Source organism: Epinephelus fuscoguttatus, linkage group LG20, assembly GCF_011397635.1.
Source record: "Epinephelus fuscoguttatus linkage group LG20, E.fuscoguttatus.final_Chr_v1".
Taxonomy (NCBI): Eukaryota; Metazoa; Chordata; class Actinopteri; order Perciformes; family Serranidae; genus Epinephelus; species Epinephelus fuscoguttatus.
Genome location: NC_064771.1, coordinates 37,138,810 through 37,156,233, shown reverse-complemented (window position 1 = coordinate 37,156,233; position 17,424 = coordinate 37,138,810). Strand labels below are relative to the sequence as shown.

The window sequence follows — 17,424 nt, the reverse complement described above, 5'->3', positions numbered from 1 at the left end:
GTTACTATTTATGCGCCTAAACTAGTTCCAGTGTAATCGTATCATCTCGTCACATGATCACATGAAGACCTGACACTGTATAACACCAACATACATATTACCCTGAAATAATCATCACATATATATGCATGACAAAAATACCAAAGAAAATAAGAAATTATTCATTTAATTGAATAGTTTTTATCGCTTATCTAGTTTATGTAGAATAAGCATATATTATTTAGATCACTACTGACTGTTTTACAAAATAAAAGAAAGAATGGGGATGGGTTTGCTTTTCAAAGAGATATAGCTCAGCAAATGGCACCTTTTTTTTTATCTAATGTGACTTTTTTTGTTTGTTTGTTTGTTTTTAACACAGGCATTTATCTAAGGTGGCAATTTACTGATTTACCCACAAGAGGGTTTGCTTTCTCTGTGGGCCCCCTCAGCTCAGGGGCCCCAGTGCAAAAGCCCTGCCTGCACCGTCTGTATTTACGCCCCTGAATGGACCACACAACCAGCAATCAAAGAGTACTATGAGGGCTAATAGAGGTGAGGGAAATGGCCCTAAGATAATATCAAGATATTTCAGGAAATTTTTGCGATAATGATTTTAATGTAATTTTGATTTTAATTTTATATACTTTATTAGTCCCCCCCAAGGGGAAATTAAATTGTTTCAATTTGATAATGATATTCTTAACGATATGACAAATTAGTAAAAAAAAATGTTATTAATTTAAGAAAGTAGAACTACAATTAATTAAGTAGTTAGTTTGAATTCAGATATTCAGTAAAAACTAAATCAAATCTACCACTAATTACACATTTAAACAGCTCCCAAATACAAAAAATGTCCCCTGGGATCTATCTATATAAATCAACAGCTGATTTCCTTCTTTTAGTGAAATCCTAAATGATTGAGTTGTTTTTTTCCCACCTGGACCTTTATGCTCTGCCATTTCTCCTCTAACCATCAGGCTGTAACCTGTGACAGGCTGTCATGACACCACAACTATCACACAGTCACATATATGGAGTTTATTCATGTAGGTTTACATCACCAAAGGTTTCTGACAAAATCACTTGACAACACGGTGAGAGAGGAGAGGGAGAGACGCTGTGCTGCTGCCAGAGGAACCGCTGAATGAGTTCCCTCTGAGCGCTAAGTCACTAAAAGAGTCTGAGAGGTAAAACATTCAGGACGCCACAGTTAATTCCACACTTCTGAAGCTGCTCCTCTTTGTGGAACCACCGCAGAGTCTGATTATTTTTCTTTGAGCCATGCTTGTTGTTGTTATTTTAATCATTATTTATCATTATTGTTATAGCTAAGATGTTTATTAGTGTTGATTTCACAGTAGTTCTACTTTATTTGTAGTCAATAAAATTCTACAAACTAAATAATAATAATAATAATAATAATAATAATAATAATAATTGGGGGGGGGGGGGGCAGAGGCAGCTTGCCCGGGCCGCTGTATGTGCTCGGTCCGGCCCTGCAGACTGTTATGGAGTAACGTTATTCGTGAATATTCCGCACAGTTGTCCGCTCTGCCTGGCTGCTAAACAAGCCTGCCCTGCATATATTAATATTATTTTACATCCTTTAATGTTTGTGTCCACTGCACTGTAGTTGTGGTACACCGCCGCATTTAAAGAAAGGAGGAACGCGCCTTTTCAGCTTAAAACCGCTTGTTTCGGCCGTGGTCGCTTCGGTGTGGGACCGGTGGGAAACGGTCGGTTACTAATGTCTGCAACACCCGGTGTTTGAGTTGTGGGATGGAGTTTCGTTGACACAGAGAAACGCTACGTGAAATTTATATTTAGTGTCTCCGTACTACCACAGCGAAATCCACCGGGAGCAACATGGCAGATAACATTGTGAGTATACCGGCGGGCTGTGGTAACGGCACAGAGGGGTCGACTCGGCTAACGTTAGCTAGCTTGTTAGCCGAAGTCCGGAGTGATGAGGCAGCAGAATTAGCTTGGTAGCTAACGGCTATCATTAGCACAGAGTGACTGGGGCCTGTTGAGCTAACCGGCTAATCTTAGCTCTGTGGATAGCTGACGACATCTGAATAAAAAGAGGCATCTTTGTTTAACGTGAGAGCCTCACAACCGGCACAACTCCGGGAATAAACATGTCCCGAGCATTGATTCGCATGCTAAGCTCATTAGCCAAACATTAGCCGGAATATTCTCGGTGGGTTTAATGGAAGCCAGGTTGTTGTTGATTCATTAAAAGTGATAGTTTGTTGGCTGTGTATAAACCCCCCTCACCCCGACAGCTTCAGTTTATATTGTCTGGTTTAAAGTCGACATCTTATTGTCTCAATATAAAAGCTCTGTTGAAAAGTAGAAGCTCTCAGGCTAACGTTAACATTACTTTTTTGCACTGTCATCGTTGTCATAATATCCTGACACTGACACCACTGTAAAGAGGGGGACAAGCGCTCTTGCTTTGTCTGACAGGTGTTGCAAAGTCCTATTTAAACTGAGTTAGGTCCACAGTATTTTTGTTTGTAGGCAGTTAACAATGGAGCCTTGCATGCCAGTTGTTTGAGGTAACATCCAACACTGAACACAGTTCATGTCTTTGTCTTTTTTTAGATCGTCAGGGTACAATCCCCAGATGGGATGAAGAAAATTCCTTCTACCAAGAGGGAGACAGCTGCTGCTTTTTTAAAGAAGGTAAAGTGTGTAAAACAGTTTTCAAGTCAAATGGACACATGCCTGTTATTATTGTACACCTCATACGTAATCACGTCAGTCCTCCTCACACCCTGAATTTCGGGGGCAGTTTCTGCAGGACACACACCTGTACTTGCAAGGGTACAACATGTACATTAAATATATTAAAGACCCAGTGTGGAGGATTTAGGGGGATCTGTTGGCAGACATGAAATGAAATATAAAAATACGTTTTCTTTATTGTATAATTCACCTGAAAATAAGAATTGTTGTGTATTTGTTACCAGAGAATGAGCTGCTAATATCTACATAGGGAGCAGGTCCTTGTTTATGGAGATTGCAATGTTGCACTGCCACGTCTCTATGGTAGCCCAGAACGGACAAACCAAATGCAGGCTCTTGATAAGTAGTTAGAAGCCCATCTGCAACAATCAGCGCCTGAGTTACACCGGTTTGCACGTGAAACTTATTTATTTAATGTTTTTGCATTTTTTAATTCACCTAGTCTGTGTGCTTTGGAGAGGAAATGAGCTCTGCAAATAATTTGGTTCTATGTAAAAATCTCCTGAGCATCGGGGTCTTAAGTTATGAGAGAATAAAGGTGAGCACATATGAGCAGGTGGTGGACGAGCCGCCCATACCAACATGCCAAACAGCATCAGAGATACACTTATTTGTAAGGTGAAAATGCTTTTGTCAGTGTTCTTACCAGTTTTAATTACTGGTTCCATTTGTTTTGGAGAGGAAGAGACCTCTGTGGGTGATGCGGCTCATGCTAGAAACCTCCTGAAAGTTTGGTTTTTAAGTTATCAGAGAAAATAGGTGAGCCGCCTGTCTCTGAGATACCAAACAGCATCAGAGATACACTGATTAGTGACATGACACTGCTTTATTTAGTGTTTTTACTGGTTTAAATCCCTGGTTCTGTTTGTAGTGGAGAGGAAAGAGACCTTTGTGGGTAATTCAGCTCCTGAACACTGAAGGAGTTCTAACCGGGAGATGTTTCAGCTGATTGCAGTCTGTAATTCACTGCTAGACGCCACCAAACCATCCTAAATCTTACACACTTCACCTTTAAGTTTACCTCCTCCCCAGCAATGCCAGTGCCAGAGTATGCACTGTTGTCACAAAGTACCCTTGTGTTTCTCTGGCTTTTGTGCCTGCTCATTGTTCATTTATGTAAGAAGCTGTGCAGAAACTACCAGAGCAGGTCAGTCCTGCAGCGCTCCTGTGTACTCCGTTGGCTTCCATTATTAACATGTCGCTTGCCGAAAAGAGATTTGTGTTCAGTGAATGTTGTGAATGCATTGCTTTGCTTACTTGTCATCACAGCCGCTTATCAAGTCACGACCCAGACACTACAGGGAAGATAAACACAGAACAAAGATAATTTGGTCCTGAATGTTGATGTGTTTGTAAGAACAATTGTGTTTAGCTTTTGATTTCAAGCCCACAATAATAATTACAAATACATTTGAATCAGTGCATTTGAAAGACCTAAAATAGAGCTGTGTTCCAGCAAACCAGTCACAGTGGAGCATTGCAGCAGCACCTCATTAAAAATGTATGTTTCCGTGTGAAGGCAGGATGGTGTAGCCTGCAGATCAATGTAGGGAGTAGTTGCCGATGTGCAGCCAGCGAAGGGTGGAACAGAAAACCATGGGCGTGAGGCAGACAGTGCAGAGACAGTCTGAGTCCTGAAGGTTTTATATCTGCAGCTGAGACGGAATAAAAGGAGCTCAAAGTGATGTTCTGTCTCATACAGGATGCAGTTTCCCCTGGCATACAGTAAAATATCTTACACTGTGTTGTTTTGTGTGGCTTGAGTGAAATGATCCCTGCTTAGTTTTACCAACACTGACCTTAAAGATAAATTAAAACCACTGGTAGATGGTGTCTGGTTGGTTGAGATGTCACAGGGTCAGTGCAGCTATCTTTGTTTTTTTTCCTGTATGAAGTGTCCTCATGAGTTCAGTTTTTCTGCCAAGATAATCATTCTGCTCTCACGTAAACAGTACAAAAGTTCACTAATGGTTGTCGAAAATACATTTCAAGTGATGAGATACAGGTCGATGAGCAGCATCAGGCTGATTGTCTGCCTGATACGTGATGTGATGATTAAAGTGCCATGGGATACTCTGCTGGCCGCCCAGCTCAGAGTGCTCTTAATAGCTTAGTTTGGCTCACTCTGTGATGACCTTAAGAGGTGTTTCTACAAGCGGACTTTCTCTCGTTCTAAGAGGCTCTGTGCTAATCTGCCTCTGTAGGGTGCCTGGCATTGTTTGACGAGTGGACACCCTTTACACATGCACCTTTTTCATTGGCACGTGTTGACTTGAATGGTTTCCTAGAGCAAATATTCTGAGACATTTCCTGGTGTTGGAAGCTGGCAGTATTTTTATTTCAGGTCATATGACACGATGTTATCATAATCAGCACATGGTATTATCTCTCTCTCAGGTGGCCAAAGAGTTTGGGTTCAATTCCAATGGGTTTTCTATTTACCTGAACCGCAACAAGACCGGAGAGATCCTCTCCCAGAACAAAACCCTGAGCCTGCTTAAGATCAAGTAAGTAAAAGTACACAGTGTCTAGATTTTACAATTTGTCCCTCAGTCAAATTGAATTCTGTGAGTCATTGAAAGACACCTGTAGATATGTTTTGAAAATCTAATCAATGAGAATGTTTGTGCAGAAAAGTTCTTAATAGAACAACTATTTTTTTTTAAAGATTTTTTTTGGGAGGGGGCTTTTTGCCTTTAATGGACAGGACAGTGTGAAATAGGAAGAGAGAGAGAGCAGGGGGACAACATGCAGCAAAGTGTACCATGAAACAATTAGTTATGAGTATCTAGTTTCAGTATCTTGACACATGTACGAGCGAAACAGGAGAGGCATGCAGGAAACACGGTTGGGAGAGTTTTGATTTGATTGTTGATAAGTGTGCGTTTCATAACATTCAGGCCCGATGGCGTAACACCGATGACATAGTCGTAACCATTAGGGAGCGAGAGAGAGACACATCCCATCGTATGCTCCATGTAATGTTAGTTGCTGAAGCAGTACACTGTAAGAAGTGTTGTGCCTAATCTGGAACTGTCACAGATACCACTTTTGTCAAGCCAGCGGGCCTTTAACCACGGTATTTTGGAGAAATGAAGACACACTGATTATCTTGCTATTAGTTAGCTAACTAATGAACCCTAGCGCTGTGTGTCCAACATGTCATGATATCATTGGTTGACATTGGTTGGTGCTAGTTTACGTTAGCATACATCATATTTTGTTTTACAGGAAGAAAACATGATGGGATTTTTATTTATTTATTTATTTATTTTATTGTTAAATAGGTGCACAGTATGACCAGAGATGTGATCTAAAGGAGGCTTAACCTGCCACATGACCATTTGTATATCAGTAGCATACCACGTGTTGTGTTTAAAAACCTTCACACAACTCGTGCAGTATAATCCAAGTCTCATTTATCCTGTCGTGTGCTCAGTACTTCACAAACACATTTCCACCAAAACATTACGATTTAAAATGCATCAATACAAACAGGCTCAAGGACAGACTAGTAGTGTGCCTGGATACATGCATGCATTTGAACACTGCTCAAGTGGAGCTCTCTGTTCTTTACTGAGCATATGATTGGATAAATGAGACTTGGATTGTACTACATGAACTGTGTGAGACTTTGCAAATGGATGATTTGGTATAGTTTCGCTGTTGTAACTATTGAAATGTTCACAAGGTCTTTCATAAATTCCTACAATGTTGCGGCACTGCTGCTTTTGCTGGTTAAAAGTTAATGACAGCGACTTGAAGTGAGGAGGAGCAACACGCCTCCAGCTGCGCAGCTGTGTTGGTACTGACACTGCTGCACTGACAAGCCAGAGACACTCACTTTTGCATGTGATGCAAAATATAAAAATGTGGTGGTGGGCCTAGGCTATAGCCTATACCAAGGAATAATTTGAATATTATTCGAATTTTTAACATAAAAAACATTAAAAATTCGAATCTGATTTTGGGGGAAGGTTGACAGCCCTAGCGCAGACGTCCTTGTGCAGCCTGTTTTTTGTGACCGCTCAGACTCGAGGCCTTGCAGGTGCAGTGACTGTGCATGCTCCAGTCTCTTGCTCCACACTCCACTCCAGTCCAAACTACTGCTTTTTAAACCAGCAGCAGCCTCTTCATTGAGTGAAGTTAGTTTCAAGTTGGATATTTGAGAGACATTCACTCCAGACCAAACAGCATCGTTTAATTTCACCTTCACCTGATGTCAGCTGTAGGAGGACGGTAAGCTCACCTCTTACTCCTCTTGTTTACTGCTGGGGGCTGAAGTGGACCATCAGTTGCACTATGAATAGAACCGCGTGCACATCCACGTGACCACAGCTCTCAGCCGACCACCACGACATGTGGAAAGTATGTCCGAGCCTTTATTGAACTGTGGTAAACTTCTCTCGAACTAACTGTCTCGATCTCCCTGCTCCCCTTTGAGCAAAACTCTGTCGGATGAGGCAAAACAGGTCATCCAGTGGTGTTTCGCTGGCTCTCCCGGGCTGTTGTCAGGCTGTACTTCTGCATTTTTGTATGCCTGCCACAGCAGACACAGAGTATAGAAGCAGATCAAGGGACAGACCTGCCCTTCTCTCAAACTCAGACAGACATCCAATCAAAAGATAAAAATAGGCAGTGTTGATCAAATAGAAACCAAAATTCTGTTACTGCACTGTCTATTTCTCACCTCAAATGTTTTCAGAAACATATTTTAGCTTACTGTTAAACTGTAAGATGAGATTGTTTGTAGGGTGCACGATAACTATCGGGCCGATAACAGGAATTATTACGTCATTCCGATAAGTCCGATATCAACGAATAGCCCGATAACATATATAATTTTGTCAGCACGGCTGACTTCAGGTGATGCCAGCATAATCAGAAAAACTCTTTCTGACTGCGAAAATTCAAGAATACCCCTTCATGTCGGAAAACAGCTCGTTAACTCGGTCATAATTTCACACAGACGCGCACACTCTCTCTCTTTCACACACACACACACACACACACACACACACACACACACACACACAGGTGCGCACACTCTCTCTCACACTTTGTACGGTATACTGGTACCAACGGTTGACCACGGCACTAAAACTCCACAGTACATAAGAGTGTTTCCGCTACATTCATTTAGCAATGGCGTGTCACCGCTGCTAAATTATTGCCGCCGCTGCTGCTCCTTCAAAACATTTTTGCAAATGCACCACCACTCTGAGACATCTGTGCACTTGCACAGCGCAGCAGCCAGTATAGTGAGGAGAGCAGCGGTGAGGGGAGTGGGGAGTGGGGGAAGGCTCCTATTTAGGGATGGACCGAATATATTCGGCCGCGTATTGCAAAAAAAAAAACCCATATATTCTGTATTCGGTGGAATAAGTGAAAAGCAAAGCCGAATAATAGCGGCGTGTTTTGATAACGGTGACGGACTCAGTAAAATGTCGGCAGTGTGGTGATAAAGAGTAACGGCGAATCCTGCCGGTTGTGGGTCGAACGGGGGTCACAGACACGCACAGGAGAACGTATTCCTGTCAAATACGGCGGCGCATTATAACAGCGAAGAAGTCTGGCTCCAGGTGAATAACTTGTTGTCATGACTGCCCAAAAGTACCTGAATAGCTGAGCCATGGCGGCATGTGGCGTATCAGAGGAGAAACTTTAGGGACTGTTCGTTACTTATGAAGGGACTTGTCAGGGGAGGAGGGGGGCTGGTTGATTTTTATTTTATTTATTTATTTTATTTTGATCCCCCCTATGTTAATCACTTATTGATGATGTTTTTGAAGTATGAATAAGTCAGTAAGTAATTTATTCCATTGAAGTATCAGTGATGTATTATAGAAAAGTGATTTATCTTTTTATAAATGACAAAAGGCACATCTGCCTCATTTTTGCTGTGGTATCGTGATACTACTCAGAACTGTGATACTGTCACTGGTATCGTACCGTGGGTCCCAATTTTGGACAACACTATCTCAAACACACAGACTCTGTGTCTCTGTCTCTCTTTCCTAATATGAGATAAAAGAACAACTGAACCCCATTTACCTTAGTGAAAATGTATTCATTTGAATGGAACCATAAGCCAAAATTCTTTAAACTTATTTTTTGTTACTATGGAATGTACTTTTTCAGTTTGTTTACATAGACAAGTCTAACTTGTTCAGTGCAATCATTTTCTATATATATTTATTTTTTGACCTTCTGGAATGAACTTTTTTCAGTTTGTAATCCCAATGCATGTATTTGCATCAGTTCAAGGGGCCTTTATTTTTATATCAGTAAGTAATGCACCTTATTTAAATTGATGTTCATTTGAGACATCAAATAGTTTTTTGTTTGATATCTTTTCGAAAAATGTTTGAGATGCTTGCCAATAGTTTTTCATTGGAAAAAATAAATATCTCTTCATTTAAAGAGTCAAAACTGTTTTGGTTTTGTTCATAGTATTGATGTCATGATCTTAGGTATATATATATATATATATATATATATATATATATATACATATATATATAATGTAAATTTGTGTGTGTTATCGGTTATCAGTTATCGGTATCGGCCTTTAGGAGCTGAAAGTTATCGGTATCAGTTTAAAAGAAAAGTTATCGTGCATCCCTAATTGTTTGTTACCAGCCGGCCAACATTGTGTCAAACGGAAGAGTTTGCATCATGTCACCCACCAGCGGCAGAGTTTATTGGCCCGGTGTGGCGCTGTGCATTCTTGTTGTTGTAGGATTTCAACCTCTTGAGCAAAAGCAAATGCCACAGCCCCTTTTTCTCTGATTTCTCTGGTCATGTAACACCAATTTCAAAAGTTTCTTGCCTTCTTCTACTGCAGACACAGCCCAGCTTTATCAAAAGGACATCTTTCCAGTGGTAAAATACTTCTTAAAGAAATAGAAATCCACTTAACACAGAGTGCCATTCACACAAAAAATGATACTCAAGCATGTTCACAAACACTCACTGATTGCAAGAAGTTTATCTTAACGCAGGAAATATTTGTGGTAAAGCTGTGAAACTTCTGGGAAAAAGAACCTGTGAGAACCATGGGATATCACACAAAATAGAAAACAGATCATTTTACAGTCAATATTATTACTGAGCACCACGTCATTTGTTTTTTCTTATCTTCTTTGCAGGCATGGCGACATGCTGTATCTGTTCCCGTCAGGATCCTCTTCCTCCTCTGGGGAGGTGATGGACACTGCCACTCCACACTCATCTTCATCCCTACCATCTGTCTCATCCTCCTCATCCTCCTCTTCGTCCTCCATGATCCCCCGGTCCTTCTCAGCACCCCAGGTCCAGGAGGACGAGATTGATCAGTATCTGACCAAGCAAGACGGCAAGATCTACAGGAACAAAGATCCACAGCTGTAAGAACGAGACGGACTGCAAACATGCAAACTGAATACAAATGTCAGACACCTCATAACTCTGCTCTGTTTCAGATGTCGCCATGGTGCCCTTGGAAAATGTGTGCACTGTGTACCATTAGAGGTGAGAGAATTCATTCCTGTGGTTTGTTCTTTAAACCTGATGGGCTGTAATAACAGCGTCCCTGATGAGAGACAAATTTATTCTGATGTTATTTATTCAAAGTGGCTTCTTTTATTTTCGTCAGCCTTTTGACGAAGACTACCTGAATCACCTCGACCCGCCAGTGAAGCACATGTCATTCCACGCATATCTTCGGAAGCTGACCGGTGGAGCTGATAAGTGAGAAGCTTTAATGTCTTCAGTGGAAATACACATGTTGAAATTCTAGTCAGATGATAACACAGTGTTGATGTCCCGCAGAGGAAGTTTGCAGCTTTGGAGAACATCAGCTGTAAGATCAAGTCGGGCTGTGAGGGTCACCCTCCTGGCCAGAGGGGATCTGCACCAAGTGCCAGCCCAGTGCCATCACACTGAACAGACAGGTATGTGACCAAACCTGTATGTCTGAGGTAAAAGCTTGTTTGCAATCAAGTGACTATAATGACATGTAAAAATCAGATGGAGGGTAGAAAGTGATAAATCCATGTAACCATACAACATAAAGGGGTCAGATGAACCTGCAGGCAGCAGCTGTGGACACAGTTGTCGTTACAAATTACCTTTAGAGCTTTTGGGGTTCAGTGTCTTACTCAAGGACTCTTTGACATGCTGACAGGAAGCGCTGTAGATCACACCACCGGCCCTGTGATATGTGGACTCTTAAGCCACAACCGTCCCATGCTTAAAGAAAGAAGTCAGTCCTCTATTCATGTGTCGTCTAAAAATGCACTCGTGAATCCCCAAAACCTGTTGCATGAATGCTTCTTCATGTGTTCCTCTCCCAGAAATACAGACATGTGGACAACATCATGTTTGAGAACCACACCATTGCTGACCGCTTCCTGGACTTCTGGAGGAAGACGGGCAGTCAGAGAATGGGATTCTTGTATGGCAGGTACACTGAGCACAAAGACATCCCTCTGGGTATCAGAGCTGAGGTGGCTGCCATCTACGAGCCGCCACAGGTGAGGGATTCACTCTGAATACATCACTGTCTGACTCGACTCCTCCACGAGTGTCTTTGTTCATTATCTTGGTACAGTATGTTTCGTGTACTTTAATTGTCCTTCCATCAACGCTCCTCATTAAAGTTGTAGTAACTCCTCTTGTTTTAATTTGATGGTAACTCTTGGTCCCTGCTGTGTTTCAGAACGCCACTCAGAACAGCCTGGAGCTGGTGGACGATCCTAAAGCTGCAGCTGTGGATGAAATCGCTGCCAAACTGGGCCTCTGCAAGGTTGGCTGTCTTTTCTTGCTTTCTCTGTTTGATGCTGAGCCTCCTGATTACCTCGAGGCAAAGCTGTTTCTTACCTTGCTTTCACACTGAATCCTGACAGTTTGCACTCCAGCAGCGTGACAAACTTTGAACTCGAGGATCAGGGCGGATTTTTACTTCTCTGTCAAGGTGTTTCTGCTTTATGCTTTTGGCACGGGAATAGATTTGAGATCGTCAAAGAATTAGCTCGTTCAGTGTGAAGCAGCTCGCTTGCTAAATAAAGTGTGGTCTTTGTGGTCGATGGAAATAACCATATTTACACCAGGATAGAAAAAGAGACACGAATGATGCTGGTGGTGCCATGTGTGAACAACACAAACTCTTCCTGATCTTGGTTATATGTTTTTGTTTGTGTTCTCCTTTGTGAAGCAACAATTGGGAAATTCTGGTCGACAGATGTTTAAAATAACAGTTTGGCCGATAGCCAATATCAATGTTTTGTTGTTTTGTTGTTATTTCCCTTTTCATGCCAGGGAAAATAAGAAATCTACATTTGAGAAAATAGCTGAACTGCTTTAAAGTCATTCAGCCTTTGTTACATTACCTTTGAATGAGCACAAATTCATAAAACAACCTTAATTATATCACCTTCTTATAATGCGTCCAAAGCCTTTTTTACTGTCTGTATGATATATTATAATTCCTTTTCTAATATATATTTTATATTGTGAAAACATCAACACATTTCTCCTTCAATCACCTGCATTTTTTCAGGTTTTCTTCTGCAAAAACTAAATTTCACAAGATGACGTTTGAGCACATTATGATAACTTTCTAATTTAACTTTGTCCAATACTGATATTTACTGAATAGAGCTTGAACGCATCATAATGTAACTCATTGCAACCTCCGTTAGTCGTTAGTTCTGGTCACTGTCTGCTAACAGCCAACATTAACGAGCTCTCCTCCTGCTGATGTCTACACAGATTTATTGTTCATGATGCAACGATAGGGATTTTATTGTGTCCTCTTGTTCATTATTATCCCGGGAAAGATCTCTCTTTATCCCGTTCATCTCAACACATTGTCTGTTGTCTCCAGGACACCGTTAGTCTCAAGCCCTGTTTTGTAGCCTGGGCAATGTTGATGTGACACAGCAAAAAAACAAAAAGCAACTGCCATCGGCGAATGTTATCTTATCTGCTGATAGGTCGATGGCAGTCAACAAGGCAAATATTGACTGGTAACTGATGTAAGTCGGTGCATCCTTCTTCTTCTTTGTGATGTTTGAATTAAGGTCATTTTACTCCAAATTTTTAACTGTGACTAACAATTATTGATTATTGTCAGATTAATGATTTGGTCCTTAAAATGTCAGAAAATAGTGAAATAAGTCCATAAAGACTTCCAAAACCCAAGATGACAAATTCCAGTGTTTTATTTTGTCCGACCAAAACCCAAAGATTTTAACTTCACTATCATAGAAGACATATTTTAAAAGATGTAAACTGACATGTTGGCATTTGTCTTCAGGTGGGCTGGATCTTCACTGACCTGCTCTCTGAGGATACGAGGATAGGCACCGTCCGCTACACGAGAAACAATGTGAGGAGCAGCTCACTCACAGATGACCTGTTCATCAGACTATCATTCTGCTTTCTTCTGTGTCTTAACGTTGTCCCATCTGCTGTCAGGACTCTCACTACCTGAGCGCAGAGGAGTGCATTACAGCGGGATACTTCCAGAATCTACATTCAAACCCTTGCAGACTCTCTAGAGACGGCCATTTTGGCTCCAAATTTGTGACCGTGGTGGCAACAGGTACGTTTTTGTTCAGACTAAACTGAGGTGTGAATAAATCTAGGTTAATATGAACTCTACTACTCTTTAAAAACAAAAGTCCACTCTCCTGATAAAATATGATTATATGACATAGGACTTGGTGTCATATATAAAAGTTATGATAGTACGTAATCCCCTTAAAGTGATAATGGTACCAGTAGAGTACTTTATTCAATACCCATCATGTCATTGGAGGCATTGCCAAAATGCCACCAGACACCACAGGCGTTCAGTACAGCCATACCTTCAGATGTTTTGGTGGGATCTGGGCGTGCTGAACTTAGTTGCAAATGACTGAATGTCTTTCAAGTGCAGCTCCGGCCTGAGAGGTGTCATGATAAGTACTTTTTTTATTCCCCTCGTGTATCTACATGTTGTATGAAGTAATTTTGAGCAGCAGTCTAATAGGAACCAGATGCTCTCTGAGACTCTCTGTTTGGTCTGTGGGATCGAGGCCAAGTGTTTACACTTTCCCTCCTTCACAACCTCGCGACCTCCTCGTATATTCGTTCCAAGAGAGCACAAAACACAGCAGTGACCTCATCACTGTCATTTGCATTAATGAGGCACCGGCAGCCAAAGCTGACGTCATAGCTATACATCTAATGCCAGCGCTGCAAAATCCATCTGTTTCACTCTCCTCAGTGAAAAGACGGCCTGTTTGCAAATGAGTTTCATGTGCTGAGCTGAAGAGTCTTTAGACGGACAGGAAGCACACTGACATAATAAGAGTTAAATAATGAAATAGTGGTGAGCATGACTTCTTTGTTGGTATTTCAAATGACTTTTACGTTCAGTCACGGTGGGTTTTTTTGTATTGCAGATACTTACGGGGCACATAAAATCAAATTAATGTTGATTGTCTCTGATTGTCCGTTCAGCTCAGCACATGAGTAGAGAAACAAAAGTGAGGAGCGTAAACAAACTGATAAAATCAAGAGGTGTTGACATCGAAACCAACTTGTTATATTACGTAACATTATTTTTTTAGCCTTTGAGCTTTTTAGCAGAATAATAAGTAATTAATTGTTTGTGTTATTGGCCGTCAGCTGTAGTCTTTGTGGTGTCTTCATGTACGACTTTTTGGCCAAGTCACAGGCCACGTAAGGCGATGCAGCAGTCGGCCTTCATCGCCATTGGTTCCTTGATGTCCGTTTGGTGTGTCTGGGTCTTAAGATGTGACCGTTGGTCTTTGTGGTAGGCTGTTTGTAAATGTTTGTAAGTGACAGTAACGAGCGCAGTGTTTTACCTAAAGTTGAAAATTTTGTGCAGCGCTCAGTGCAGAATAGATCCTCAGCACCTCGTCACACTGCTGCCATTTGTAGCAGAGTGTAAATATGTTGCGCTTTAATTGCAAAGAATTAACAAGGAAAATGCACTTTTTTTTTCGACAAGTGGAAGCAGAGCTGTTGCTGCAGCTGCACCTGTCGCTGTCCTCTACATGTTTTTGTTTTAGAGGACTAGAACGCCAGAAGAATTGTATCCCTGGTTCCTACAGTACTGGAGAAAAATGAGTAACGTCACATTTTCAGACTTTTGGCATCGACTTGGTACCAAAGTATCTGTTCTCATGACATCCTTCATCATGAGTGTTATAAAAGTCTGATAAAATGTCAGTGATATTGATTCAAATGTGTTTAATGTAGCTCTAATCAGCGGCTAATTCAGTCAGCAGTGAATGTGATTATTCTTCATCCAACACATGAACACGTGTGTCTGTCCCTGTGCAGGTGGTCCAGATAACCAGGTGCACTTTGAAGGATATCAGGTGTCCAATCAGTGCATGGCTTTGGTGAGAGACGAGTGCCTACTGCCCTGCAAAGATGCTCCTGAGCTGGGCTACGTGAAAGAGTCCAGCCCTGAGCAGTACGTACCAGACGTCTTCTTCAAGGTACGACCTCACACATGTAGCAGCAAATTATATTGACATGTAACTAAACATAATATTTCTAATGGTGTATGGTTCATGTTTCTGAGAAGACACAGTGACCAAGCATTACACGTATGATTGGACTGTTTGTCTCATAATCAGAATAATGACATCCAGATACTTTGCTGTGTGGGCCAGGCTCTATGAGTCGCTTCATCCAGATGCTGATAATTTTTTCCTCCTTCTATCCTAAAGGACAAAGACAAGTTTGGAAATGATGTCACGTTTCTAGCTCGCCCTCTTCCGTGGAGTACCTTATCATAGATGTGAGTATTGTTATTTTCTACGGTCAGCAGGTGTGTGTGTATTTTTTATTTTTGTATTAAGAGACCTCTTTAACGCAGCACCTTTTCTTAGTAGTACAATGTACTGTCACTGCTTTTTAGAAAGATAATTCCCTGTTTTTTCTTGTACAGATAACCACCACTTTTCCAAAGGACCCCCAGTTTACCTTCACCTCCACACAACGCTTCCCCATTGAGAACCGTGATATCCTGGGAGAGACGCAGGTGAGTCACTTTTGGATAAACTTGTGTTTATTTTTACTTCGATGCAGTTGACCACGCGATCTTGCTACACCGCCTTGAGCAGTCCGTGGGCATTACAGGCTCCGCCCATAGCTGGTTCAGGTCTTATCTGACAGATCAGACTTTTTCTGTGCAGTTAGGTCACTTTTCCTCTGCTGCAGCCCCACTGACCCACAGAGTCCCCCAAGGCTCCATCTTGGGCCCTGTTCTTTCTTTGTTGTATATACGCCCCCTAGGTGATGTTTTTAGAAAGCACGAGATTTCTCTCCATTGTTTTGCTGACGACGTCCAGATTTAACTGCCACTAAGGTCTTTAAACAAGGATGCAATGCAACCTCTACTGGATTGTTTGAGTGATGTCAAATCTTGGTTGAGCTCTAATTTCTTAAATCTTAATGAGTCCAAGACAGAGGTTATCCTGTTTTGGAGGCCACATGTCCCCACGCAGCTCCGCAGATTTCCTGGGCCCCCTGAACACCAACATTCGTTCCTCTGTAAAGAATCTCGGGGTGGTTTTTGATAGCCAATTCAAGTTTGACAATCAGATCAGTGTTGTTGTCAAAACTAGCGTTTTCCAGCTATGTCTTCAAAACCAAGCCCTATTTCTCAGCTGCAGACTTTGAAAGGTTGATCCATGGCTTCATAACCACCAGATTAGACTATTGTAACTCCCTTTATGTTGGCCTGGATCAGTCCTCACTCAACCGTCTACAGCTCGTCCAGAACGCTGCTGCTCGCCTCCTCACAGGGAAGAAAAAGCATGACCACATCATGCCAGTTTTAGCCTCCCTCCACTGGCTCCCGGTCCATTTTCATATTGATTTTAAACTTCTTTTAATTGTTTTTAAAGCCCTCAACGGTCTGGCCCCTCTGTACCTCTCTGAGCTCCTTTTGCGCCACATCCCAACCAGACCCTTAAGGTCTTCGGACCAACTAATGTTGGTGGTGCCAAAAACCAGACTAAAGTCTCGAGGTGACAGAGCCTTCGCAGCGGCTGCCCCCAGGCTCTGGAACAGCCTCCCCCTTCACATTCCATCTTCCCAGTCCCTAGAGACTTTTAAATCCTCCCTAAAAACCTTTCTCTTCCACCTGGCGTATTATTCAGCCTGAGCACGATGATCTTGTTTTTTTTTTTGTTTTTTTTAATTGCTATTTTAATGTTTGCTCTGTTTTCTTATCATTGTTTTCTACATCTATACTATTTTTATTATTGATGTTGTTTTAACTCTGTACCCACTCATGTGCAGCACTTTGGTCGACTGCCGTCGTTTTAAATGTGCTCTAGAAATAAATCCTGACTTGACTATTTTTAACTTTCTCATCTCTGATTGAAGCAGTCTTGGTAAAGAGATAAAACGATAATAAATATGGATTTTGTTATTTAAATATAGTTTAGTGTTAAGACAGAGCTTTGCAGCCGCAGTGGTGGGAAAGGCTGCAGATTAACCACTCTGGGCGTGTCGCACCATCAATTTACGCCCACCAAAAGTGTTCGTTTTGTCGCTGACAGACTCTGATTGTTATCATAAGTGTCTGACGACATTATGGAAAGGATCCCTGATAAAGCTTTGATTCTCTGCCCGAGCCAGATTGAGCCAAACCCGACCTGCCAGGTTTGG

At 41.7% G+C, this 17,424-nt stretch overlaps 2 protein-coding genes and 1 pseudogene across 4 annotated transcripts in view; 1 reads left to right on the top strand and 2 right to left on the bottom strand.

Moving 5' to 3' along the window:
• The window catches only part of LOC125880644 (stonustoxin subunit beta-like), a 242,658-nt gene that overhangs the window by 142,195 nt on the left and 83,039 nt on the right, over positions 1-17,424 (bottom strand). The gene's annotated exons all lie outside the window — the stretch shown is intronic.
• Positions 1-17,424, bottom strand: part of LOC125880642 (neoverrucotoxin subunit alpha-like) — a 244,586-nt gene that overhangs the window by 173,508 nt on the left and 53,654 nt on the right. The window lies entirely within an intron of this gene.
• Positions 1,537-17,424, top strand: part of LOC125881298 (nuclear protein localization protein 4 homolog) — an 18,465-nt pseudogene continuing 2,577 nt past the window's right edge.